This window comes from Nycticebus coucang, chromosome 3 (genome assembly GCF_027406575.1).
Source record: "Nycticebus coucang isolate mNycCou1 chromosome 3, mNycCou1.pri, whole genome shotgun sequence".
In the NCBI taxonomy this organism is placed as follows: domain Eukaryota; kingdom Metazoa; phylum Chordata; class Mammalia; order Primates; family Lorisidae; genus Nycticebus; species Nycticebus coucang.
Window position 1 is genome coordinate 53,775,441 of NC_069782.1, and position 26,107 is coordinate 53,801,547.

The 26,107-nt window shown below is 40.2% G+C and overlaps 1 protein-coding gene and 1 pseudogene across 7 annotated transcripts in view; both read right to left on the reverse strand.

Annotated features, from left to right (window-relative positions):
- FRS2 (fibroblast growth factor receptor substrate 2) overlaps window positions 1–26,107 on the reverse strand; it is a 133,053-nt gene that overhangs the window by 18,308 nt on the left and 88,638 nt on the right. For 2 of the 7 annotated variants that reach the window (XM_053585514.1, XM_053585516.1), the window contains one exon: window positions 8,909–9,027. The exons of the other annotated variants lie outside the window; for them this stretch is intronic. The gene's annotated coding sequence lies outside the window, so the exon portion shown is untranslated. The remainder of the gene's footprint in view (window positions 1–8,908; window positions 9,028–26,107) is intronic. 7 annotated transcript variants of the gene reach the window in all.
- Window positions 1–26,107, reverse strand: part of LOC128580931 (ferritin light chain-like) — a 61,146-nt pseudogene that overhangs the window by 7,468 nt on the left and 27,571 nt on the right.

Genomic DNA, 26,107 nt, shown 5'->3' on the forward strand with positions numbered 1-26,107 from the left:
CAAGGTTCCTTTGCAGCTCTAAAATCCAGTTGGGCCAGTAGCCGGGGACTTCTCCATCCTAGTGATGTTTCCTAACCTTCACTCACTCACCTGAAGAGCTGACTCCCTATTTTTTTTTCTGGAGACAGAGTCTCACAGCATCTCCCTAGGTAGAATGCTCTGGTGTCATGGCTCACATCAACCTCAAACTCTTGCGCTCAAGCAATCTCTTTGCCTCAGCCTCCCGAGTAGCAGGGACTACTGGTGCCCACAATGTCTGGCTATTTTTAGAGACAGGGTCTCACTCTGGCTCAAGCTGGTCTCGAACTCCTGAGCTCAGGCAATTCACCCACCTCGGCCACCCAGAATGCCAGGATTATAGGCGGGGGCCACCACACGGGGCCCAAGAGCTTACTCCCTTTAAAAGCCACCCTCTGTGTCCTCCTAGTCCACAAGACCTCGCAGAACCAATCCAGAGAAGTCAATCAGAAAATGGACTGTATTAACAAGCATGCCATAGTCACAGGGCAATAAAATTATAGTGATAAATTACAGTCTAGAGTTTCCAGAGATCTTAATATATTCTTTGCATTTTTCTGGTCAATTTTATTCACTCTTTACAACACAGAAAAAAATCAAAGTCATTCAAACAGGGATCTACTATGTCAGGCATTGTGTAGGAGGTTATGGGAACAGTCTCATTTTAATCTACATTCTTAATCAGAGTTAACAAACATGATTGATACCCAAGTGTCCTACACGTAAAGCAGCACACCAGGTGTTTGCTTACACCCCTTATGAGCTGCTGCTACACCTCGTTGTACGGTGGGTGGAAACCCAGTCCCTCTTCTCTACTACCATCTTTTCTCCAAAAATTCAAACATATTATCATGCCTTGTCCCTGGCTTGGAAAGCTGCCCAAAGCTGAGCTAATTCTACCACAAACCACATCTCTTATGTGAATATATAGTCTATTTGCCCATCTCTCTCTTCTAAGAGATTTGGGCCAATTAACTCTTCCTCTTGAAGAGGAACTGAATTCCTAAAGCAATAACTGCTGAAAATTGCTCTTCCTCTGTTCACTCCACTGACAAGCATTTTTTAATTCCCGTACTGAAGTGAGTTTAATGATAGTAAATAAGAGTAAGAGAAGTAAGAGTAAGTAAGAGTGATACATTGTATTTCTATATTGACAAAAAGACACAGCTTTGAAATAAACCTAACTGTATTTAAAAAATCAGTATATCAACCTATAAAGCTCTTGAAAATATTAATCTCCAGAAATCTATTATTCTGACCTTTTTCAGAATCGATATTTATTCAATTTTATTATTTAATTATTCCAACTAACATTGCCCAAGTGCTGTGGAATTTTTGCCTGCTTTTATTGTTTTTCAGTACAAATATCCAGCATGTCAGTTGTCTCAGGGATTAAACGACTTTTGTGCCCCATTTAAAAGGAGATTTTCTATAGGAAAGCACATTCTGAGCTCCACACAACTAACCCACTGAAGCAATGCTGGGTGGACACGGCCCAGAGGACCAGGAGGGCCCTGCTTTGACTTTGGATGAGGGTGCCTCAGATATTCTTCTCACCTGCCCTGTTGGAAGACTAAGAACCGAAAAGTACCTGGGAGGTAGTAAAAAGAAAGAGGTGGTTATAGCCACTATGTAGAGCAGTGGTTCTCAACCTGTAGGTCGTGACCCCTTTGGGGGGGTCAAATGATCCTTTCACAGGGATCGCCTAAAACCATCACATACACCTCGTACAAATACAGGTGTATGAAAAGAATTTATGGTTAGGGGACACCACAACATGAGGAAATGTATTAAAGGGTCATGGCATTAGGAAGGTTGAGAACCATTGATGTAGAGCTACAATCTTCCTGTGATAATGTGGATGTTTTTGTATATAATAGGAATGTAGAACAGTATGAACTATGATGCTTGCTCAAAAAAAAATTTACAAAGAAAATAATCAACGCTAAAACGTCGCTGCCTACTACCACCCTATTTTTCTATAGCAAAGTAATTTCACAGTCCTTATTATATGCCAGATATTGCAGTCATTTAGATTATTTCATTTAATCCAAACAGCCTAAGAGGTAGATGTGGTATATTGATAATATACCATTATTATGAATATATTGATAACATACCATTTTGTTTGTGTTCCAAATGAGGAAACCAAGGTTTACAAAGGTTAGGTAGCTTTCCCAAGATCAGTATCTGATCAGAGGAAGAGCCTGATCTGACTCCAAAGCCCACACTCTTACTAATTAATACGTGTAAAAAGCTTAAGACAGTGCCTAGCATTCAGTAAGCACTTGGTAAATATGAGCTATGGAGATAACAACAAGTTTTTATAAAATGATGCTGGATGCCTTTGGCAGTCAGTCAAACTTCCTCTGCCTAAACTGCCTCATTTATACACTGAGGACTTCACAGAGCTGCTGCGTAAACCAAATAAATTCTGGATATAAAGACATTCAGAAAAGTACATAGTGTTTCAAAAGACAAGGCATTATTGTCTGATTACAGGTAAAATCCTGTCTCTATTATCACAAAGGAGCTTTTTGCACAGTAAGCAAAGAAAGCCTAGAATTTAAGCACCATCCTCATAACACGTGTTACATTCATAAATTTAGTAAAGCTGTCCTAAATTATTCCAGTATGATTCTTGTGGAATGACATGTAAAGGGAACACTGAACTCTATTCACAAGTGTTGTTATAAATTTGGTGCTTTAGGAAGGTATATTTGCTCTTTCATTTCACCAGCATGGAGGGTGAACTTGGCTTATACTATAGTAGGTTCAAACACAGCCAGGACAGAGTATCTATAGTTAGAAGCACAGAAACAAAACTCTGAATTCTGGCCACAGCTAACTGCCATTTTTTTTTCTTTTCTTTTTTTTTGTAGAGACAGAGTCTCACTTTATGCCCCTTGGTAGAGTGCCGTGGCATCACACAGCTCACAGCAACCTCCAGCTCCTGGGCTTAAGTGATTCTCTTGCCTCAGCCTCCCAAGTAGCTGGGACTACAGGTTCCCGCCACAGCACCCGACTATTTTTTTTTGTTGCAGTTTGGCCGGGGCTGGGTTTGAATCCGCCACCCTCGGCATATGGGGCCGGCGCCCTACTCACTGAGCCACAGGCGCCGCCCTAACTGCCATTTTTAAGTCCATTAAAACGATCACTAGAATGGCGTTCAAAAGCCATGTTCTTTGTGTCTGTGGTCTGTTTGTGTTTTGTTTCTATTTTGAGACAGTCTCACTCTGTCTCCCCGGGTACAAGAGTGATTTGTAGCACACAGCAACCCCAAATTACTGGGCTCAAGTGATCCTCCTGTGTCAGCCTCCCGAGGAGCTGGGACTACAGCTGTGGACATGACGCCTGGCAAACTTTCCTATTTTTAGTAGAGATGGGTCTCACTCTTGCTCAGGCTTGTCTCACCGCAGCTTCCCACAGCGCTGGGATTACAGGCGTGAGCCACCATGGCTGGCCAGGTAGGTCTTTTATTATTTATATGCATTCCTTTTCTGTTTATTCTTATTATTTATATTTTCCTGAGGGACAAGAGTTAAAAAAGAAAGAAAAAAGCTAAGGAGGAGAGAACATGGTGCTTCCTGCTGGTTTCTCAGACTAGAGCCGTCATGTGAAAAGCGGGGATGCCTCCAACACAGCCTTCTCAGGAGCTGAAAACCACAAGGTTTAAGCGTCTATCTGTGAATATGGCTGTCTCTGCATATTCCTAAATAGATTTTTCTTCTTTTAGATTTTTTTTATTCTAAGAGCAATGTTAATAAACTGCTTCATAATTCATAACTCTCCATCCAACCCCCTTTTTAACTCTTGAAAAAAATATTTTACATTACTTACAAATCACTTCAATATCTGGTACTTTATTTTCTGGAAACTCTTTATGTCTAAATTCCTTGTACTGCAATTTAAACCAGATTCCTCTCATTTCTGTTTTCTCTGTAAAACGTAACTAAAACCAGGATAATCAAGAAAGATTACACACATGCTTATGTATATTTAAACTGCCATCAATTCATTTTTCTGTGGATAAATCTAAAATATTAATAGTGACTTTTTTAATTTCAGACATAGCTGCTTGAATTAAGCTAACACAAGGTTACTTGGTATTAATAGATAAAAATGATTTGTGAACAACTATCAATATTAAAGAGAGCATTAAAGAATGAATTCATTTCTCTGTCCACACACTGACACATCTGACAAATCTGACAAGGTGTTCTCTGAGCACCTGCGGTCAGGCACTGAGTTAGATGCCAGAAGGACACGGAGAGACACCTTCCGATTCCAGGGAGATGACTGTCCAGCGAGGGAGACAGACAAGAACACGAGTCCACGGCAGAGCTGCAGGCCCACATGCTGCCGCTATCAGAACACTCGGCCCAGAGCAACAGAAAGGACACAACCAGTATAAAGAAGGCTTCCTGGGAGAGCTGGTCCCCAAACTGAGCCCTGGAAGACGCACGGGAGTGAGCTGGGGCAGGGCCATCCAGATTCAGAGGAAGAACACGGGCAAGAGCCCAGCAGCTTAAAAGAACACAGGCAGCTGCTGGAGTCACAATGCAGCTGTGCGTGAGGGACGCTGGGAAGGAGGCACGTGGCCACCACCTCACCAAGGGGCAGTTTACACTACTGAGGGCTGGTCACATTTTCTTCCACAATCTTAAAGAAAACACACATCCCATCAAAATACTTCCATAAAGAGGCAGAAAATCTAGATTACGTACAAGGAAATTTATCTTCAAGTAAGTTGGTAAGATCGGTGAGAATAAAATTAATAGTATTTTACTGTCTGTGGAGCCCAAAATCTAACCTTCAAGTCCCAGCATCCATCTAGAAACACAAACATCCCTCAGAGCGCCTGGATTTGCAGGGAATGTCACTGTGGGATGGCCTGAACCTCATATTCTCTCTCCCCTTCCTTTCAGACCCACCTTAAACCTGTATTTCACACTGAATCTGACAAAGTCCCTTTAGTGTGCATTTTGGTTTTTAGGAACAGAAAGAAGTACAAGCATACACGTATTTATACATGTAGGGAGATTCTTATGAGTGTACTGTAATGATTTTGTGTGTTTGACGAATACTGAGAAAACGTTACTATTGTTAAAAATAGAACGAAAAAGCCAAGATGAAAGATACAAAATATTAATACAACCTCTATTCTTTTGGGGGTGGGGGGAGAAAAGCCTTACTCCGTTGCCCAGGCCTGAGTGCCATGGTATCAGCCCAGCTCCCTGCAACCTCAGATTCCTGGGTTAAAGCCATCCTCCTGCCTCTTCCTCCCAGGTAGCTGGGTCCATAATATTAATTTTCAATCAATGTGCCATGACAAATTTTGAAGATCACTAATTACATTTTTTTCAAAAGAAGTTCAAAGCACAGTATTTTATTTTTGACTTTTTCTTTTTTTTTTTCTTTGTTTTTTTTTTTGGTAGAGACAGAGTCTCGCTTTATCGCTCTTGGTAGAGTGCCATCGCATCACAGCTCACAGCAACCTGCAGCTCTTGGGCTTAGGTGATTCTCTTGCCTCAGCCTCCGAAATAGCTGGGAATACAGGCGCCCGCCACAATGCCCGGCTATTATTCTGTTGCAGTTTGGCCGGGGCTGGGTTTGAACGCACCACGCTCGGTATATGGGGCCGGCACCCCACTCACTGAGCCACAGGCAGCGCCCTGACTTTTTCTTTTTCATAACATAATTTAAGTGAGCCATGAGATAAAAAAAGTTTCAAAAACACTGGTCTATAAGCATGTCCACCACACCTGGCTTATTTAAAGACAGAGTTTTTAAGGTGACAGAGTTTCACTTTATCACCCTCCACAGAGTGATGTTGCATCACAGCTCACAGCAACTTCAAACTACTATTGGACTCAAGGGATCCTCTTGCCTCACTCACCCAAGTAGCTGGGACTACAGGCGCTAGCCACAATGCCGGGCTATTTTTTAGAGATGGGGGTCTTGCTCTTGCTCAGGCTGGTCTTGAATCTAGGAGCTCAAGCAATCCATCCACCTTGGGCTCCCAGAGTGCTGGGATTACAGGGGTGAGCCACTGTACTCAACCTAATTTAAAAAATTTTTAGAGACAGGGGGTCTCAATATTTTGCTCAGCTCGTATGAATGTCTGCCCTCAAGTGATCTTGGCACCTTGGTTTCAAAAAGTGCTGGGATTACAGGCATTTGCTGTAAATCTGTACTTCCGAACTCAGGTGGATATCAAGTTACTAGACTAATATTAAAAACCTGCATATTGACTACGCGTATTAGCATGTGTACACAAAAACACAATCTGCTCAAAATAAGCTAAGCCAAATGCCTAGTAACTCTAAATAACCCCCCAAACAAATTGTTTCTAAACAGCTGATCAGTATTTGCTTTTCTTTTTTTGATAGTCTCACTCTGGGACTCAGGATAGAGTACCATGGCATCAGCCTAGTTCACTGCAACCTCAAACTCCTGGGTTCAATTGATCCTCCTGCCTCCGCCTGGTGCCCTCCACAATGCCCAGCTAATTTTTCTATTTTTATTTAGTAGAGACAGGGTCTTGCTCCTACTCAGGCTGGTCTCAAACTCCTGAGCTCAAGAGATCCTTCTGCTTCAGCTTCCCCGAGTGCTAGGATTACAAGCATGAGCCATTCCATCCGACCCAGTTTCTGCATTTAGTATTTTAATTTCAGATTAATATGCGGGTACAAATGATTGATCACATTGTTGACATTTGTTAGGTAAAGTTCAAGGTATAGTTGAGCCCTTCACCCAGGGGGAGTGCTATATACTTCCACATCGTGCACATTAGGTGAGAGCTTACCAATCCTCCCTTCTTCCCCCACTTAAATTTAATTGTGCCAACTGGCCCAGTTATTGCATTTAAATCAATCTAAAATGCTTTTAAACATAATCGCAAAGGAAACTAAATTTTCTTATTTATTTTCTACTTTTAAAGCAATGCATTGAAAACTATGGCTACAATCTAGCACAAAACAACTCATCTGACTCAAATACCCAACTAATAAAAGTTCTCGCTCTATACAGTCAGTCACCCTTCAGTATACGTGAGGTACTGGTTCCAGGACACCTTCATCTACTAACTACCCCACAAACACACACATTAGCAGGTCCTATCGTTGGCCCTGCAAATCCACGTGTATGAAATGCCAGCCCTCTGTGGATGTAGATCTCACCACCCCAAATACGTTTGATTAGGAACACATTGGACATAAGCAGTTCAAAGCCCGCACTGTGGAAGGATCAAATGTGTATTTGTCTATCTCCTAACATGTCTTACTTTCAAGGATTTTATTACAAAGAAAAAATATTCCCAATATAAACATAAGCACAAAACAAAGGACAAAAACTACTGCTTAAAAAAACAAACTCTGCTAACTACAATATGGTATCCCAGGTGAGATCCTGGAATAGAAGCAAGATGTTGGTGAAAAAGCTGATAAAATCCAAATAGACTGTGGTTTAGTTAATGGTGTCATGCCAGTGTTCACTCTGTAGTTTTGACAATTATACTATGGTTAAGAATGATGATAACATCAGGGGAAGCTAAGTAAGGGGCATAGGGGAATCCTGTACTGCCTCTGCAACTTTTCTGTCATTCCAAAATTATCCTAAGGAAAAAAATTACTTTAAAAGTTGCTCTTTATACCCCATGGCAAGTTTGGGAGGATTTGCATTTTACATTTATTTTTCTCACCCCTACCCCTACATAAAATATACAAAACACTGGGGGGAAAAAGACTTAACACACACTAAAATGTTAATGCTGATTCATTTGGCAGTATATTTCTATACCGTTTAAGCTGCTTTTAGAATCAATATATACATTGATTCAATATATATAATCAATATATATATTTTAGAATCTATCTATCTATATATATATATATATATATTTTTTTTTTTTTTTTTTTTTTTTACACAGAGTCTCACTGTGTCACCCTGGGTAGAGTGCCATGGCGTCACAGCTCACAGCAACCTCTGACCTGTGGGCTTAAGTGCTTCTCTTGCCTCAGCCTCCCAAGTAGCTGGGACTATAGGCGCCTGCCACAACGCCTGGCTATTTTTTATTGCAGTTGCCATTGTTGTTTAGATGGCTGGGGTTCGAACCTGCCAGCCTTGGTGTACGTGCCGTAACCACGTCTACAGGCACCGAGCCAGAATCAATAAATTATTAACTAAACAATACACTAATCAATACTTATTAAAGGTTTCTTTAGAAAGAAAAGCTGTAAATGCCTAAGCAGAGCCCAGAGACAGACTACACACAAAACAGGTTAGGGCAGACCATGAAGAGCACGAGGCCCAGAGAGGTGCCAGGAGGATGTGAGCAGGCAGAACCGCAGGGGTGAGGTGCTGGAGACCTGCCAACACGCAGAGCTGTACATTCACGCACAAGCTGAGGTGCCCCAGGCTAGACAGCTACGCTCAGAATTCATGCCTTAGGGGAATGTCCTGAAAAGCTCCCAATGCTAAGAATTTATAGAGATACAGACTGGGTTCACTCCAAACAAGAAGAATGCAGGGGACTGGGGTGCATGACCCCCTGCTGAGACTAGCAGACACACTGCAGGACCACGGCGTGTCTGCTCCCAAAGTTCTCCCCTATTCTTTCCTCACACCTTCCTACCACCCATGCCCAGTCCTGAGCCCTAAAACCTAAAAAGTGGCAGCCTGGTGCCATTCAGAAAAATAAGTAGAATTATCAGGGCCTGGAGATCACTGGATTAGAGAATCAAATGCTGTTTTAGATGACTGACTGGCACCTCTCACAAAAGGTTTTTTTTCCCTGATACTTTAAGGGCAAAATATAGTAGAACCTCCACAGCTAACAACCTCCTTAAGTTGACCTAACTCTCACAGACTGGACATGCACCACATGTACCTGTCAGCACAGCAGGCCAGGGTCCTTATGCTGACCACCTCCATGTGTTGACCAGTTTGTCACAGGCCCTGGGGCGGTCAGCTTACAGGTCAGCTTACAATGTATCTTCTCATGACGCCCTTAAGCCATAAGAAAGGAAAATTAACCAAAATCAAATATTCCTCAGTCAAAATTTAACAAATAAAGGCTCAGCGCCCATAGCACAGTAGTTACGCGCCAGCCACATAAAGAGAGGCTGGCGGGTTCTACTCCAGTCTGGGCCAGCTAAACAACGATGACAACTGCAACAAAAAATAGCTGGACCTTGTGGCGGGCACCTGTAGTCCCGGCAACTCGAGAGGCTGAGGCAAGAGAATCACTTAAGCCCAAGAGTTAGAGGTTGCTGTGAGCTGTGACGCCACGCCACTCTACCCAGGGAGACAGCTTGAGACTATTTCAAAAAAAATGAAATGAGGGCGGCGCCTGTGGATCAGTGAGTAGGGCGCCGGCCTCATATACCAAGGGTGGTGGGTTTAAACCAAGCCCCAGCCAAACTGAAAAAAAAAAAAAAAAAAAAGTTGGGTGTTGTGGCGGGCGCCTGTAGTCCCAGTTACTCGAGAGACTGAGGCAAGAGAATCGCTTAAGCCCAAGAGTTTGAGGTTACTGTGAGCTGTGACGCCACAGCACTCTACCTAGGGCAACATAGTGAGACTATGTCTCAAAAAAATAAATAAATAAATAAAGTACCTGGCCTTTACTTCATGAGGTCTACAAGAGTGATAAGAAGCATAAGAAAACCTTTTTGCTTATTTTTCAGTTCTTGGTCATGTTTAAGAAAATAGAGGCTGATGGGCGACACCTGTGGCTCAAGGAGTAGAGTGCCAGCCCTATATACCAGAGGTGGCGGGTTCAAAGCCAGCCCCAGCCAAAACAAAAACCTGCAAAAAAAGAAAAAAAGAAAAGAAAAGAGAGGCTAAATAAAACTGAGAAATGTCTCTCAGAATCCACAAAACATGGCATACAGGCAATGAAAGGACTATCAATGCATTACAGATAAAACTAATGAAAACTTGTTTGGACTACCTTTCGTTTGCTCCTTCCCAGATGCGAGAACCCAGTTACAATCAAGTGTTAGAATTTCAAAGCATCAAAAACCAGTGTTCTTTTCAACACTTGTTAAATATTGAAAACAATCTCATAAGATACTGCTGGAAACCATTTTCTCCATTTTTCAAATGGGGAAATGAAAATAAATAAATTAATCAAAACTTTACCAAAAGCCACATTTTGAATGCTTAGTCTTCCTCTACCATTTTAATGAAGACATTATGCACCTTCCCCTGAAGGCTCATGGCTTGTTTTCCTTCAGATTTATCTTGCTCTTAAACTCAGGGTGTCAACCACCCATGGTGAAGGGGATCCTGAAAGCCACGTTCACAATGACAGTTCTGGACACAGGAGCTATTCCCTCTGAGAATAACGTATGATAAAATATAATTGAAAGAAACTGGGAGACTATTTCTTATTTTTTATAAAGACAAAAAAATGTTAGAATGTCTAAGATGTTTTATTCTGTCCTACTTTCAAAATCTTTCTCCACTGGCACTGGCTAAAAAGTTGTCTACATTTAAATCCTCTTTTAAAAAAGTCTTTGAATTTAATTCAACAGTTAACTTACAAAAAATATTGCTTTCATAATAATTATGCCTATAAAATACTCATGTCAGGCTCGGCACCCTTGACACAGTGGTTATGGTGCCGGCCACATGCACCGAGGGTAGCAGGTTAGAACCTGGCCCTGGCCAGCTAAACAACAACTACAACAAAAAAATTAGTCGGGCATTATGGCAGGCGCCTGTACTCCCAGCTACTTGGGAGGCTGAGGCAAGAGAATCACTTAAGCCCAAGAGTTGGAGGTTGCTGTGAGCTGTGTTGCCATAGGAACTCTACCAAGGGTGACAAAGTGAGACGCTGGCTCAAAAAAAAAAATTTTTTTGATTGAAACTATTAACCTTCTAAATAAAAAGTACAATATGCTATAACCCAGCTACAACTTAACAATAGGGGGAAGTGGGAAAGGGGGGGGTGGGTAGAGGGAGGGGAATCGGTGGGATCACACCTGTGGTGCATATTACAGGGGTATTTGCGAAACTTGGTAAATGTAGAATATAAATGTTTTGGCACAGTAACTGAGATAACGCTGGAAAGGCTATGTTAACCACTGGGATAAAAATGTGTCAAATGGTTTATGAAGTGAGTGTATGATGCCCCATAATCATATCATTGTATACACTTATGATTTAATAAAAAAATTAAAAAAAAAAAAAAAAGTACAATATGGCTCAAGCAAGATTTTCATTTTCATTTAAGTAACAAATAATGGCATATATCTCTGCTACCTAAATGTACTTCAAACATGACATTAGAATCTAAAACAGTGGTCGCGACCCTTTGGGGGTGCAATGACCCTTTCACCGGGGCTGCCTAAGACCATCCTGCATATCAGATATTTACATTATGATTCATAACAGTAGCAAAATTAAATTACAGTTATGAAGTAGCAACAAAAATAATTTTATGGCTGGGGGTCACCACAACATGAGCAACTGTATTAAAAGAGTCGTGGCATTAGGAAGGTTGAGAACCACTGATCTAAAATAAAAGGCTTTGTTTTTAGCATTCTCAATTTTCTCAGTAGATGCAGCATCAACCTTCAGGGATGCCGGCAGGGTGGCAGGGCGGCAGGGCACCTGGAACAGGGGCTGTGGGCTGAGGGTCCCAGTTCCTACCTGACCTCTTCCAATCTGCATTTTCTTACAGGTGCATGAAATCGCTTCCTACCACCAACCCTCCCTTTCTTCACATGGCTATTACAGGTAGGTGCACTAATAACCATGAAGGTTGAATCAGGGTAAGAAACAATGAAGATGGAGTTAGGAGCTGACATCAGTAACAGCTGAGGATTAGGGTGGGAAGGAAAGCTGGAGTCAAGGAAAATGTAAGTGACTGTCCATTTGTTGAGATAGAGAACATAGGAAGGTTTTGAGCAGCACTCAAGATCAGCGGGGTTTTCTTGTTTGTTTTTTTGAGACAAAGTCTCAACTATGTCACCCTTGGTAGAGTGCTGTGCCATCACAGCTCACGGCAAGCTCAAACTCTTGGATTTAAATGATTCTCTTCCCTCAGCCTCCCAAACAGCTGGGACTAGAGGCACCTGCCACAATGCCCAGCTATTTTTTTGTTGTAGTTGTCATTGTTGTTTAGCAGGCCAAGGCCGGGCTCAAACCCACCAGCCTTGGTGTATGTGGCTGGAGCCCTACCCACTGAGCTACGGGTGCCGAGCCACAAGATCAGTTGTTGTTTGTTTTGAGACAGAGTCTTACTTTGTCACCCTCGGTAGAGTGCCGTGGCCTCATAGCTCACAGCAACCTCAAACTCTTGGGTTCCAGTGACCCTCTTGCCTCAGCCTTCCAAGTAGCTGGGACTACAGGCACCTGCCACAATGCCCGGCTATTTTTAAAGACAAGATCCCGCTCTGGCTCAGGCTGGTCTTGAACCTGTGAGCTCAGGCAATCCACCTGCCTCAGCCTCCCAGAGTGCTGGGATTACAGGTGTGAGCCACTACGCCTGGCCCACAAGATCAGTTTCGAATGTAAGTTACTGCTGTAAGATATCCAAGTGAGATGTTCAAGCGGCAAACAAGAATACAGGTATAGAGGGTGGACAAAGATCTAGGAGCTATCACCTTATGACATCGGCTTATAGAAGGCGTGAGACAAGATTGGCTATTAAGAGGAAAAGGTCTACAGAAACTCAGAGACACCAACACCAACTCTAGGCCCTGTAAGTCTGACCTGCCGGGAGCAACAGCAGAGACGGTGCAGTAAGACCAGGCTAGCTGAGGCTCATTCCCTCCTGAGGCACCTACTGAGGGCCCCTCCTGGGCAGCCCTCTCCTCTACATCCAGCTCTTGATAGTTCAGGTAACCACTCCTTCTCCCTGTCTATTTTAGACACCTAGAAAGGTTAATAGCTTCCTGCTGTTCCTGGCAAGCCTGCCCTCATCTCTTACTGGTTTCTCTTAACTTGACTATACCATGTAAATAATCCTCCATTAAATTATTTTCTATTACAGGGTTCCTGCCTAAACTGACTTATACAGTTGTTAATCATGTTTTCAATACAGTAATTGTATCTTATATTGTTACTTGATGAGAAAAGAGCCATGATCACCAGCTTTTATACTCCTTAGTCAAATTAAATCCCTAAGAATGGAAAATAAAAATTACCAACCTAAAAATGATAGAAAGGAAGGAGGACTCACTTAGGAATTTTATGAAGATTACTATCCCCACGTCTTTCCGTCATCCTTGACCCCTCATTCCCTTATGCCATGTTGAATCCATTACTCCTTGTAGATCTATCTTTAAACAGGTCCCAAGTTCAACAACCTTCACTGGCCACCTACACCCCTACTTTTCTGGTCCAAGCTACTGGCCTTTCTGGCAACAGCCTTCTAACTGGCCTGTGTCTCTGCTTTTCCACTTTAGTCTCTTCTTATCAGAGCAACCAGAGTAATTCTGTCAAAATGTATTTAATGGATACATTTTTTCTAAAAATGGCACAAATCATGACTCTCATAAAGACAGAAAATGAACGTGTCGGAGAAATTAGCTCATGAATTTAATGGTAGAACCAATAAGATGACAGAATGGTTCACAGGAAAATTCCAAGATGCACAGTAATATAAGGAATAAGGAATACTGAAATAAATTTACAAGTAGATGCAAAACAGGTATGTCACGGGGGAGTCATCAACTGCATTTCACTGGACACAATTTACATTTCTCTGAGTAAGATTTAACTGCACTTTCTATTCGTTATGCAGTATCATGTATAACATAAAATTTACCATCTTCTTTAAGTATATGGCTCTATGGTACTAAATGCATCGGTAATATTGTATAACCTTCACCTCCATCCACTTCCACAACTCCTTTTACCTTGTGAAACTTAAACTCTGCACCCTTTAAACAATTTCCCATTTTCACTTCTCCCCGGTTTCGGGCAACCATCATCTACTTCGTGGTTTCTGTGAGTTTGATTACTCTGGGTACCGCATTAAAGGGATTTACACAGTACTTGTCTTTGGTTGGCTTATCTCCCTTCGCATCGTGTCTTCAGGGCTCATCCATGTCGGAGCACACTGCAGATTCTCCTTCCTTATAAAGCCTGAACGGTATTTCACTGTACGTATGTGCCTCGTTCTGTTTACCCATTCCTCTACTGAACACTTGGCTCGCTTCCAACTTGTGGCTAGTGTGAGTAATACTGCTTAAGAACATGGGTGTACCAATCTGTCTTCCAGACTTTCTCTTCAATTATTTTGTGTATATACCCAGAAGTGGAATTGAGAATTGACAAACTGTTTTCCATAGTATCTGCTCCATTTTAAATTCCCACAACAGTGCCCAAGGGTTCCAATTTCTCCACATCCTCACCAACATTTGTTAACTTTCTAGAGTTTTGTTTTGTAACAGTAACTATCCTGCTGGCTGGGAGGTGGTATCACCTTATAAAACATATCAACAAAATAACAATCAAATAATTTTCCATTTTTACTAACATGTTAAACTTACTAAGACGACTTGTAAAAATGGGACTCAAAAATATCACTAAGATTTGTCTGTACATTGATAGTTATTTTCGTAAAAAATATTTTGAAATTTAGGATATGATACCACAAAATTTCCTTGGGAAGCAATGTTACCCTGTTGTTGTCAAAGTGGGGATGTACATTTACAAGACTGAGGTGGCACCACATATCCTTTTTATATAGGTTCAAAACTATCATTTGGATTGTACTTATTTAGTAGATGTGATGTCTGAATAATCTACCTGGGTAAATCAATTGCCAGATGGTCGTTATCTGACCCGGTCACTTCTTCTAAGCTAGGTCACTCCTCGAAGTTCCTACAATTCTGAGATGAGCCTGGGTGAAGGTGAACAGACTCTAGGATTGAGACAACTGTTTGCTGGATTTCTAATCCTAAAGCTCTCGCTAAACTCCTTTCATTTCTAACATTAAAGTGTGCCTAATATTAAATAGGATTTACTTTGAATGTCATTGAACTAGCTGCTATATGCCATTCCAACAACATCATTTTTGGTACTGAAAATAGTTATTTCAGCTAAAACAAGACTATGGCCACATATGGTGGAAAGCAAAGTTTGGAGCATCACAGACTCCTGAAATGCTGGCTTAGCGATGAACAATATCAGTATCTTTCAATATTTTCTTTCTTTACATCATTAACTCAAAAATTTGCTTGAAAACCCAAAGAACTTAAAAGTTCATACTTTTCTTCTTCAATCTGTAAGTACACTCATGGCTCGGTATTGAGGGGACAGGTTTCAGGATCTGCCCCCAAACACAGGTCCCTTATATAAAATGGCACAATGTTTGCATGTAACCTATAAATTTCCTCCTTTATACTTTCATCTCAAGATTGCTTACAATACTGGATGTGATGTAAATGCTATGTAAATAGTTGTACTGTATTGTTTTAAAATTTGTGTTTTTACTATTGTATTGTTACTTTATTTTTTGAGACAGTCTCACTCGATCGCCCTGGTGTCATAGCTCACAGGAACCTCAAACACTTGGGCTCAAGTGATCCTCTTGCCTCAGCCTCCCAAGTAGCTGGGACTATAGGTGTCAGCCACAGTACCGGGCTATTTTTAGACATGAGGTACCGCTCTTACTCAGCCTGGTCTTGAACTCCTGAGCAATCCACACACCTCAGCTTCCCAGAGTGCTGGGATTACAGGCTGAGTCAGCCCACTCTCAGCTGTATTATTATTTTTTATTGTTTTCTTTTTCAAATATTTTCCATCCATGGTTGGTTGAATCTGCAGACGTGGAACACACAGATATGAAGGACCAACTGTAAATCAAAGGTAAAGTCATCATAAAATAAGGCTTTAAATTCCTCTTGTTGACAAGGATGAAATTTATGATTGTATTTACTAGCATGCATATCTTCACTTCTTAATTAAAATGTTACAAATTAATGTGCTTTGTTAATACTAAGTATGCCTGTCAGTAAAACATTCAGAACACACACTCCCCTACTACCTTACTGCAAAATATCTGGTTTTAGAGACAATGAGTGCCTTTCTCCTAATGGATGGCCCTGGTAATACTTTCTTTAATAATAAAAAGATAATCAAATTATTGCTCAAGTGTCTGAGGCAAAATTATTCTGAAAAATAGAGAAATAACTTATTTGAAACCAATTTCTCTATATAAATTATTAAAAATGTGCTAAGATATTAAAGAGTAACAAAAGGCTTTATATAAAAATTGTTAGTATTTAAATCAAAACCACTCTACTCAAATTAATAAGAATACAGTGTTACTTTATACTAGTAACTATCCAGCCCGTAGAATAACTGGACTTAATCATTTATTTTTGTTGTTAAAAACAGAATCTTACTCTGTCACCATGGTTAGAATGCCGTGGCATTCACAGCAACCTCAAACTCCTAGGCTTGAGATTCTCTTGCCTTAGTCTCTCGAACAGATGGGACTATAGTGCCTGCCACAACACCTGACTAGATTTTCTATTTTTAGGAGAGAGGGTCTTGCTCACACTCAGGCTGGTTTCAAACTCCTGTCAAGGGATACTCTCACTTCAGCCTCCCAGCTAACATTACAGGGGGAAGCCACTGCACCTGGCCTGGACTTAAAATAAAGCTGTCTTTATTTTACAGGACAGGAGACAGACACTCACACACTTTCACTCTCTTACCTTAAAACAAAAAAGCCTCAGCTGGGTGCAGTGGCTAACGCCCATAATCCCAGCACTTTGGGAGGCCGAGACAAGTGGATTGATTGCTTAAGCTCAGGAATTGGAGACCAGCCTGAGAAAGAGCCAGGCCTCATCTCTAGATATAACTGAGCGTTGTGGCTGGCACCTATGGTCCCAACTACTTGGTAGGCTGAAACAAGAAGATTGCTTGAGCCCAAGAGTTTGAGGTTGCTATGATGGCAGAGTACTCTACCAAGGGCAACAAAGTGAGACTGTCTCAAAAATAAATAAATAAATGTCCACAAATTATACATCCTAAGTCACAGTCAATATTTCTAAAAGAATTTTGGTTAATCTGAAGATAAAAAAATTTTGAAATGGTATGATATAACTTTTTTTTTTTAAGGATAGAGTCTCACTATGTTGCCCCGGGTAGAGTGCTGTACCGTCACAGCTCACAGCAACCTCAAACTCCTGGGCTTAAGCGATTCTCTTGCCTCAGCCTCCCAAGTAACTGGGACTACAGGCGCGCATCAAATGCCTGGATATTTTTTTGTTGCAGTTGTCACTGTTGTTTTTTAGCTGGCCCAGGACTCCAGTCTCAGTGAATGTGGCCGGCGCCCTAACAATTGTGCTACGGGAGCTGCCAGGAATTTAACTTTTAATACACACTACTTTCTACCATTTTTGAGTCACCCTTCATAGAGCTGCAAATGCAATATTGCAATATAATGGCCTATATGCAAGAACCAGTTATCTAATATTTCCAACGAATTACTCTTTCACTAGATTTTTAAAAACTTTGGGTTGCTTAATGGTAATGTGTTCAGGAATGGCAGTTTATGATCTAAAATTCAGTAAAAGTTGTGAAGTACATGACTTCTGGGTTTAAAAAATAGTTGACCAGGCATAGTGACTAACACCTGTCATCTCAGTCCTTTGGAAAGCTGAGGCAAAAGAATTGCTTGAGGCCAGGAGTTCAAGACCACCCTGGATAACACAGTGAGACCTCATCTCTATGAAACAAAATTTAAAAATTAGCCAGCCATGGTTGTGCACCCACATGGCCCCCGCTACTTGGGAGGCTGAGGTGGGAGGACTGCTTGAGACCAGGAGGGAGTTAAAGGTTACAGTGAGCTATGACTGAGCCATTCCATTTAAAAAATTAAATGGAAGAGAGAGTGAGCTCTGGGTGAGACAGCAAGACCCTGGCTCCAATAAATAAATAAATAGATAGATAATTAATTCTTTCAAGGGATCCAGAGTTGCAGAATTTTTTAAATGAACTACTTTTTTTAGAACAGTTTTAGATTTAGAGAAAAATTGGGAAGAACATACAGAGAGTCTCATATACCACACACCCAGTTTCTCTATTAACATGTTACATAAGTCAATGTGGTACAGGTACACTTGTTATAAGCAACCAAAGTCCACGCTCTGTTGAGACTTTCTTAGTTTTTACATGAGGTCCTTTGTCTGTTCTAGGATCCCATCCAGGATCCCACATGACATTTAGTCTTCACATCTCCTTGGGCCCCTCTTGTAAGAGTTTTGCAGATTTTCCTTGTTTGTGATGACTTTCGCCATTTTAAGGAGTACTGGTCTGGCATTTTGTAGAATGTCTCCCTAATGGCATTTACCTGATGTAAATCAGGATTTACATATACTCAGGATTAGACCAGGATCATGGGTTTGGGGGAGGAAGACTACAGAAGTAGAGCACATCGTACGGATTCCTTGAAACATACTATAGACGTGACATCACTGTCAGTGTCCACCCTGGTCACCTGGCTGAAGCAGCACCTGTAGACTCCCCCACTGTGAAGGGCTCCTCCCAGACCCATTTATCCTGCTCTCTTTGAGAGTAGGGCACGCACAGCCCCACCAAAGGAGGGGGAGTTATGCTTCCCCTTGATGAAGGCGGAGTGTTGACACAGATTACTGGGAGTTATTTTGGACAGGAGATTTGTTTTTCTTCATTTGTTTATTTATTCAGTCATTTATTCATAATAATATAGACTCATGGATATTTATTTTATACTGATTTATAATCCCATATTATTTTAAATTTCTCTCTTTTTTTATTTTTTTGAAACAGAGCCTCAGTTTGTCGCCCTTGGTAGAGTGCCGTGGCCTGGTAGCTCACAGCAACCTCAAACTCTTGGGCTCAAGCGATCCTCTTGCCTCAGTTTTAATTGTTAGTAGAGACGGGAGTCTCGCTCTTGCTCAGGCTGGTCTGGAACTCGTGAGCTTAAGAGATCTACCTACTTCAGCTTCCCAGAGTGCGAGGGTTATAGGTATGAGCCATTATGCCCGGCCAAATTTCTCTTATTTTCTTGCTCAAATTATTTCAACTTTGACCAGTGGGAGCTCTTTTAGCTGGTTCCTATGCTCCTTTGACACAGTCACATCATTGTGCTGTTTTGTTTGTAAACAGCACGCCCTTCCAATTTGGGCACTAAACAGTGAATGCTCTAAGGTGATCTTCACTATTTCTTGCCCTAGTCCTAGAACCTTGGTTCCTTTCATTTGAAGCGTTCCTAATTTCAAAATCTAAACTTCAAAATGCTTCAAAATCTGACACCTTTTAAGCACCAACATGATGCCACAAGCGGAAAACTTCACACCTGACCTCATGCAATGGGTAGGCACAGCTACTAAAAACACAGTATACAAAATTACTTTTAGTCTAGTGCATAGATGCCTACAACCCATGAACAAACTTCGTGTTTAGATTTGGGGCCCATCCCCAAGACACTTCATTATGTATATGCATATATTCCAAAAATCTGAAAAAATTCCAAATCTATAACACTTCTGGTCCCAAGCTCTTAAGATAAGGGATACTCAACCTGTACTAGAAAACCAGCATCTGGGTTCTAGGTGTGCTCTGTTCTGTTTTTAACTGAAATTTATGTTACTTTGGGGTGACTCTGCATAGAGCAATATAGAAATAAATTCATATGGAGACCAAGTAGGTGTATGGCGTTCTAAAACTAATTAATCTAAGTATAAACGGGGTATTTTATCATGATTTTTTATAAAGGTGTTGTGAAAATAACTCATCTGAAAAGTATAAAGGAGACTAAAGTTTTTTAAATATAAAATTGGGACATGTATTTTTTTGTTGGAAAGAGGAAAAGGTAACAAATTCATAATGGCAGAAACAAAAATCCATCATTATGGTTTCTGTAGGAAATGAACCTACCAACTTTTTGGTCTTAGGACCTCTTTACACTTAAAAATTGCTTAAGGATTTTTCAAATATCTTTTGTAGTATTGGGTTGTACCTGTGGATAATTACCAAATTAGAGGGTAGATATGAAAAATGTATAAAGTACTAATTTATTTAAAATAAACCTATTACATATTAACACAAATATTTTATTTAATAATAAAAAAAAAGACCTATCGGGCAGTGCCTGTGGCTCAAGAAGTAGGGCGCCGGCCCCATATACCGGAGGTGGTGGGTTAAAACCCAGCCCCAGCCAAAAACTGCAAAAAAACCTATTTCCCAAAAAGCTAAGAAAAAAAAACATTATTTTACATTTCTGCAATCTCTCTTTTTTTAATTTCAGGTTAATGTGAGGATACAAATAACTAGGTTACAATATTTTCATTTGTTAGGTAGCCTGCAATCTCTTAATGTGTAGCTTCACAGAAGATGCCTAGAATCTTTTAACTGTAGTATGCTGTTTTGGATAAAGTATCTAAGTACATGAAAAGTAATTGGCCATACACAAATCTATAGCTGGAAAATGAAGTACTTTCTTAATTATTTTAGATGACGTTTAATATTATTTTCTGAGACTACTAAAAGTTAAAAAAAATGGTAGTTTCTTTTTGTCATTGTTTTTGAGACAGAGTCTCACTTTGGATAGAATGCCATGGCATCACAGCTCACAGCAACCTTCAAACTCTTGGGCTCAAGCAATCCTCTTGCCTCAGCCTCCTGAGTAGCTGGGAAGATAGGCACCAGCCACAACACCCATTAGTTTTTCAATCTTTGGTAGAGACTGGGTCTCACTCTTGCTCAGGTTGGTCTCACACTCCTGAGTTCAAATGATTCCCCCCGTCTCGGTCTCCCAGAGTGCTAGGATTATAGGCATGAGCCACTATGCCTGTAGTTTCTTAAAGGTTAGTTACAATGTAGAACCTAAAACCAAATCAATGAACTTTCCATGTTCTATAATATTAAAATGTATTGCCAAAACCGATTCAAGAAGAAACAGAAGTATGAATAGTTTTGAAATCTTAGAATTCAATCAGAAATACAAAAAAATCCACTCATAAAGAAATTCTAAGCCTAGATGGCTTTACAGGTGAATTCTGCCAAACACGCTAAAGAGAAATAATTTTACACAAAGTATTCTGGAGAATAGTTACTACTAATCAATTCAGAGAACAGAAATCTTTTCAGAAGTTTCTCTCAAAAGAAAAGTAAAAACTATAAGGCTGTTCTGAAAGATCCAAGTAGCCTAAAAGGAGCCAGTTTCATGGATCCCACGCAAAGAGCTGGCCGTATCGTTTAAGAACGGGGAAGCGAGCCTGGGATAAAGATGCCACCAGTAACACCACTTTCGAAAGAAAACATTTAGGATCAGCAACCTAAACTTGTTTTCCTTATACATATGTTTCATATTAAATGCAGCCATGCTTGGTGTGGCCTCACATTTGCTCCAAACAGTCTACTAATAAATCTGTTATAACAATCAATTTATAAGACAGGCCGGGTGCGGCGGCTCATGCCTGTAATCCCAGCACTCTGGGATTGCCTGAGCTCACAGGTTCAAGACCAGACTGAGCAAGAGTGAGCCCTGTCTCTAAAAATAGCCAAGTGTTCTGGCAGGCGCTTATAGTCCCAGCTACTTGGGAGGCTGAGGCAAGAGAATCGCCTAAGCCCAGGAGTTGGAGATTGCTATGAGCTATGATGTCAGGGCACTCTACTGAGGGTAATAAAGACTCTGTCTCAAAAAAAAGAAGAAAAAAAAAGCATAAGACCAAGATGGCCTATAATGTTGCTCTGACTTATTACTAATCATCTGCATTAAAGGAGATGAATGGCACAACTGTTCTGTTATTCAGAATACCTAGACAGAATTATCTTTTCCCTTACCTTGTTGCTAAAGAAAGGGCTCCCTACCTAAAAGAAGCAGAACGATTGTTTCCACTGGCACAAATTGTTCAGATAGTTCAGAAGCACGCATCTTACTCCAATTTGACACAAACCCAACGTTGGCAGGTTAAAGCAGGCAATGAAAGCACACACACACCTCTCAAACACTTTATTCTAGCCTCAACATATAAAAAGGCATGAATTCAGCAAACTTATGATCAGGGCCTTTAAAAACAATGGGGGCTCACTGATTAGAATTTGGTACTGCATTTCCTACATAAACCTTACCTAAAATATATGTTACTTGAAATGGATCAAGGAATTCTATTTCTGGCAACACAGTAGGTTAGATACCCAGAGGGGTTCTATTGCCTCAATCTACAATATTATACTAAAAAGTTGTTTTAATATTTTTAAACTTCTTACTAATTTAGCACAAATGCAAAAAGCTCTGGGAGTTGGCTTGACTTTAAGGTGACTTCACGACACTGCTTTGAAAACTGCAGCCTGCAGGAGACAGACTACATTTTCTGAGGCTGCTGAAAATCCAAAGGGCTAACCCTAAAAAGCACAACTGCATGGGCAGAGACCTCGCATACAAAAGGCAGCAGCAAACTTGCCTGCTTGATTTTGGTGCTGGAAAAAAGAAGAAAAAAAATCTCCTTTGAGCATTTATAAGTATAAGCCGACTCAAATGAGTTTCTGGAGAAGAAAAAAGATGAGAAGGCTTAAGAAACATGGAAAATAGATTATTTGCCTAATCAGAGTTACAGAAGGAAAAAACAGAAGACATTATTCAAAGCGATAATGGTCAAGAATTTACCACGATTATTCAAAAACACGATCATTATCCTCAGATCCAGGAAGCCCAAAAAATCCCAAGGATTAAAAAAATAAAATGAAACGAAAGAAGAACACTTCAGTACATTATATAAAACCAGAGAACACTAAAAAGAAAAAACAGGCTTAAAACGGCCAAATACAAGAGAGATTCCTGACAAAGGAAAGGCAATTAAGACTTCCCAACAGCAATACTGTCAGTCACAGGACTGGAACAGTGTCTTCAACATCACCGGAAACTTAGAATTCACACACAGACAAACGACCTTTAAGAATGGAGATGAAATAAAGACATCTTCAGACGAAGAAAAAAGTGTCTTTTTCACCAAAAGATCTTCACTAAGAAAAATTCTGAAATAACATACTTCAGGTAGAAAAAAAATTACCACAGAAGGAAGGTCTCAGACCAAAAAAGGAATAATGAGAAAATAGTAACTAAATAAGTTTAAAAATCAACTACCTAAAACAAGCATTTGTCTGAAATTGTGTGTGTCTTCAGAAGAAGAATGTGCTAACACTCAGATTATAAGCAATAATGTTACCAGCTGGGAAGGGGACGGAGTGTTCTAAGTTGCAATATTATTCAGGAATAGGTTAAAGACACTGACTTAAGACTTTTGCTAATACGTGCGGTAAGACAGCTAGAGTAACCACTAAAAGAATAAAGAACGCATATATCCATGTGCATGCAAAGTATGAAAAGGAGACAAAATGAGAAAAAAACATGCACACGTGAAGGTATGTTCACACTTAACACAAAAGAGTGGGAGAGACGAAGAGCAGGATGCACACAAGGAACACAGACAGGGACAGGAATCAATCAAGTCTGCCAGTAACACAACGGACCCAAATCCCCCAGTAAAGACGGCCATTCAGAACAAAAATAGAACTCAACCTTACCCAGTTTGCTAGACACAAACCAAATCTGGTATGAAAACTAAAAAATAGAAAATACTATGCTACCTAAAAATAAACTATAGGGCCGGACGCGGGGTCTCACTCCTGTAGTCCTAACACTTCTAGGATTGCCTAAGCTCACGTGCTTAAGACCAGCCTGCACAGAGTGAGACCCCGTCTCTAAAAATAGCCGGGCGTTGTGGTGGGCACCTGTAGTCCCAGCTACTCAGGAGGCTGAGGCAAGAAGATCGCTTGAGTCCAAGAGTTTGAGATTGCTGTGAGCTGCGATGCTACAGCACTCTACCGAGGACAAGTAAGACTCTGTCTCAAAAAAAAAAAAAAAAAACAAAAGAAAAGTAAACTATAGTACCTATATTTATTCAAGAAAACAGCAATAACAATCAAAACAAAAACAACAAAACTATAAGGCTAAAAACATTTTTAGATAAAGGGCCTTTTTTATTCAAGAAAACAGCAATAACAATCAAAACAAAAACAACAAAAAGGTAAGGCTAAAAACATTTTTAGATAAAGGGCCTTTTCATGAAGATAAAAAGTTCAATTAAAACAATTCTACGTTAGGCTCAGCACCCACAGCTCAGTGGTTAGGGCACTGGCCACATACACCTGGGCTGGCAGGCTCAAACCTGGCCCAGGCCTGCTAAAAACAACGACAACAAAAAAATAGCCAGGGTTGTGATGGACACCTGTAGTCCCAGCTACTTGGGAGGCTGAAGCAAGAGGAACACTTGAACCCAAGAGTCTGAGGTTGCTGTGAGCTGGGACACCACAGCATTCTACCAAGGGGAACATGGTGAGACTGTCTCAAAAGAAAAAAATTCTAAATTATACCCAGATGATCAAAAATCATTTTACAACAAAGACATCTGCACCAGAATGTTTACTGCAGCCCCATTCATAATTGCCAAGACCTGGAAAAAGCCCAAGTGCCCATCAACCCATGAATGGATTAACGAATTGTGGTATATGTACACCATGGAATACCATACAGCCATAAAAAGGATGGAGACTTCACAACTCTTATGTTTACCTGGATGGAGCTGGAACATATTCTTCTTAGTAAAGTATCTCAAAAATGGGGAAAAAAGTATCCAATGTACTCAATACTACTATGAAATCAATATATAATTACCAGACATTCATACGAATGATAAAACATAACTATAGTCCAGAAAGTGGGAGGGAAGAGGAGAGAGGGAAAGGAAGAGGAGTCAGGAGGAGGGCGGTCATTCGTGGGGATCCAAGCTAATGTGCATAATGCAATGGTATATTTCAAAACTATTAAGAAAAGGGCATAATTGTCTTACCACAATAAACAAGTAAGCAAGGTGATGGATGGGTTAATCAGCTTGATGTACACATTTCATACTGTATATCAAATCAGTACACTGAACCCCATAAATGCATCAATGTAACAATTATGATTTAATAAAAAAGTAAAAAAAATTCTAAACTGTTTTAATATTTTGTTAATTATTTGGTTTTATTGTTAATGTACTTAACACAGTTTCAAAATAAAGTAAAAATTAACAAATCCAGAAGGAGAAGGTGATAAACCTATCACCAGGGTGAGAGACCCTGAAGTGTCTTTCTCAGGGGAGAAACGAATAGAGCAGTTCCAAAATATCACCAAACTTGAATCCAAAACAAAACCAAGACAAATACTGACGATTTGAATACAACAATTCATATGCCCAGAGACATATAGGTAGCACTAAACTTAATAAATGGAGAACTTACATTCTTTGGAAATGCACATGGAATATTTATGAAAACTAACCATATGGTGGGTCGTAAAGTTGGTCTCTATAAATCTCATCATTATGGTGTGAAAAAACTGGAAATGCATTACCAAAAATTTTTAAACTTACACATTTGAAATTAGCACATACTTCTAAATAAATCATGGGGCAAATAAGAACTTACACATTTAAAAACTTACACATTTTGAAATTAAGAATGTACTTCTAAATAAATCATGGGGCAAATAAGAACTATTTTTAAGATGAGCAAAGCCAAGACTATTATACATAAACAAATTATGGGGAGGCAGCCAAGATGGCATTTAAAGTCAAATGTAAAGAATAATAATCCAACTTTATAAGTTTTCAAAAAGAACTGGAACAAAACCTCCCCCAGATTCTAAGAAAGTAGAAAGAAAATAATAGCAGAAATTAAAAGAACACAAAGCATTTAGAATAGAGATAACTGACAGATCCAAAAGTTCATTCTTTAAAAGAATAATTAAAACATCAGGTGGAGACTTTACATCCTTTGTATTAACCTGGATGGACGTGGAAGACATTATTCTTAGTAAAGCATCACAAGAATGGAGAAGCATGAATCCTATGTACTCAATTTTGATATGAGGACAATTAATGACAATTAAGGTTATGGGGGGGGAAGCAGAAAGAGGGACGGAGGGAGGGGGGTGGGGCCTTGGTGTGTGTCACACTTTATGGGGGCAAGACATGATTGCAAGAGGGACTTTACCTAACAATTGCATTCAGTGTAACCTGGCTTATTGTACCCT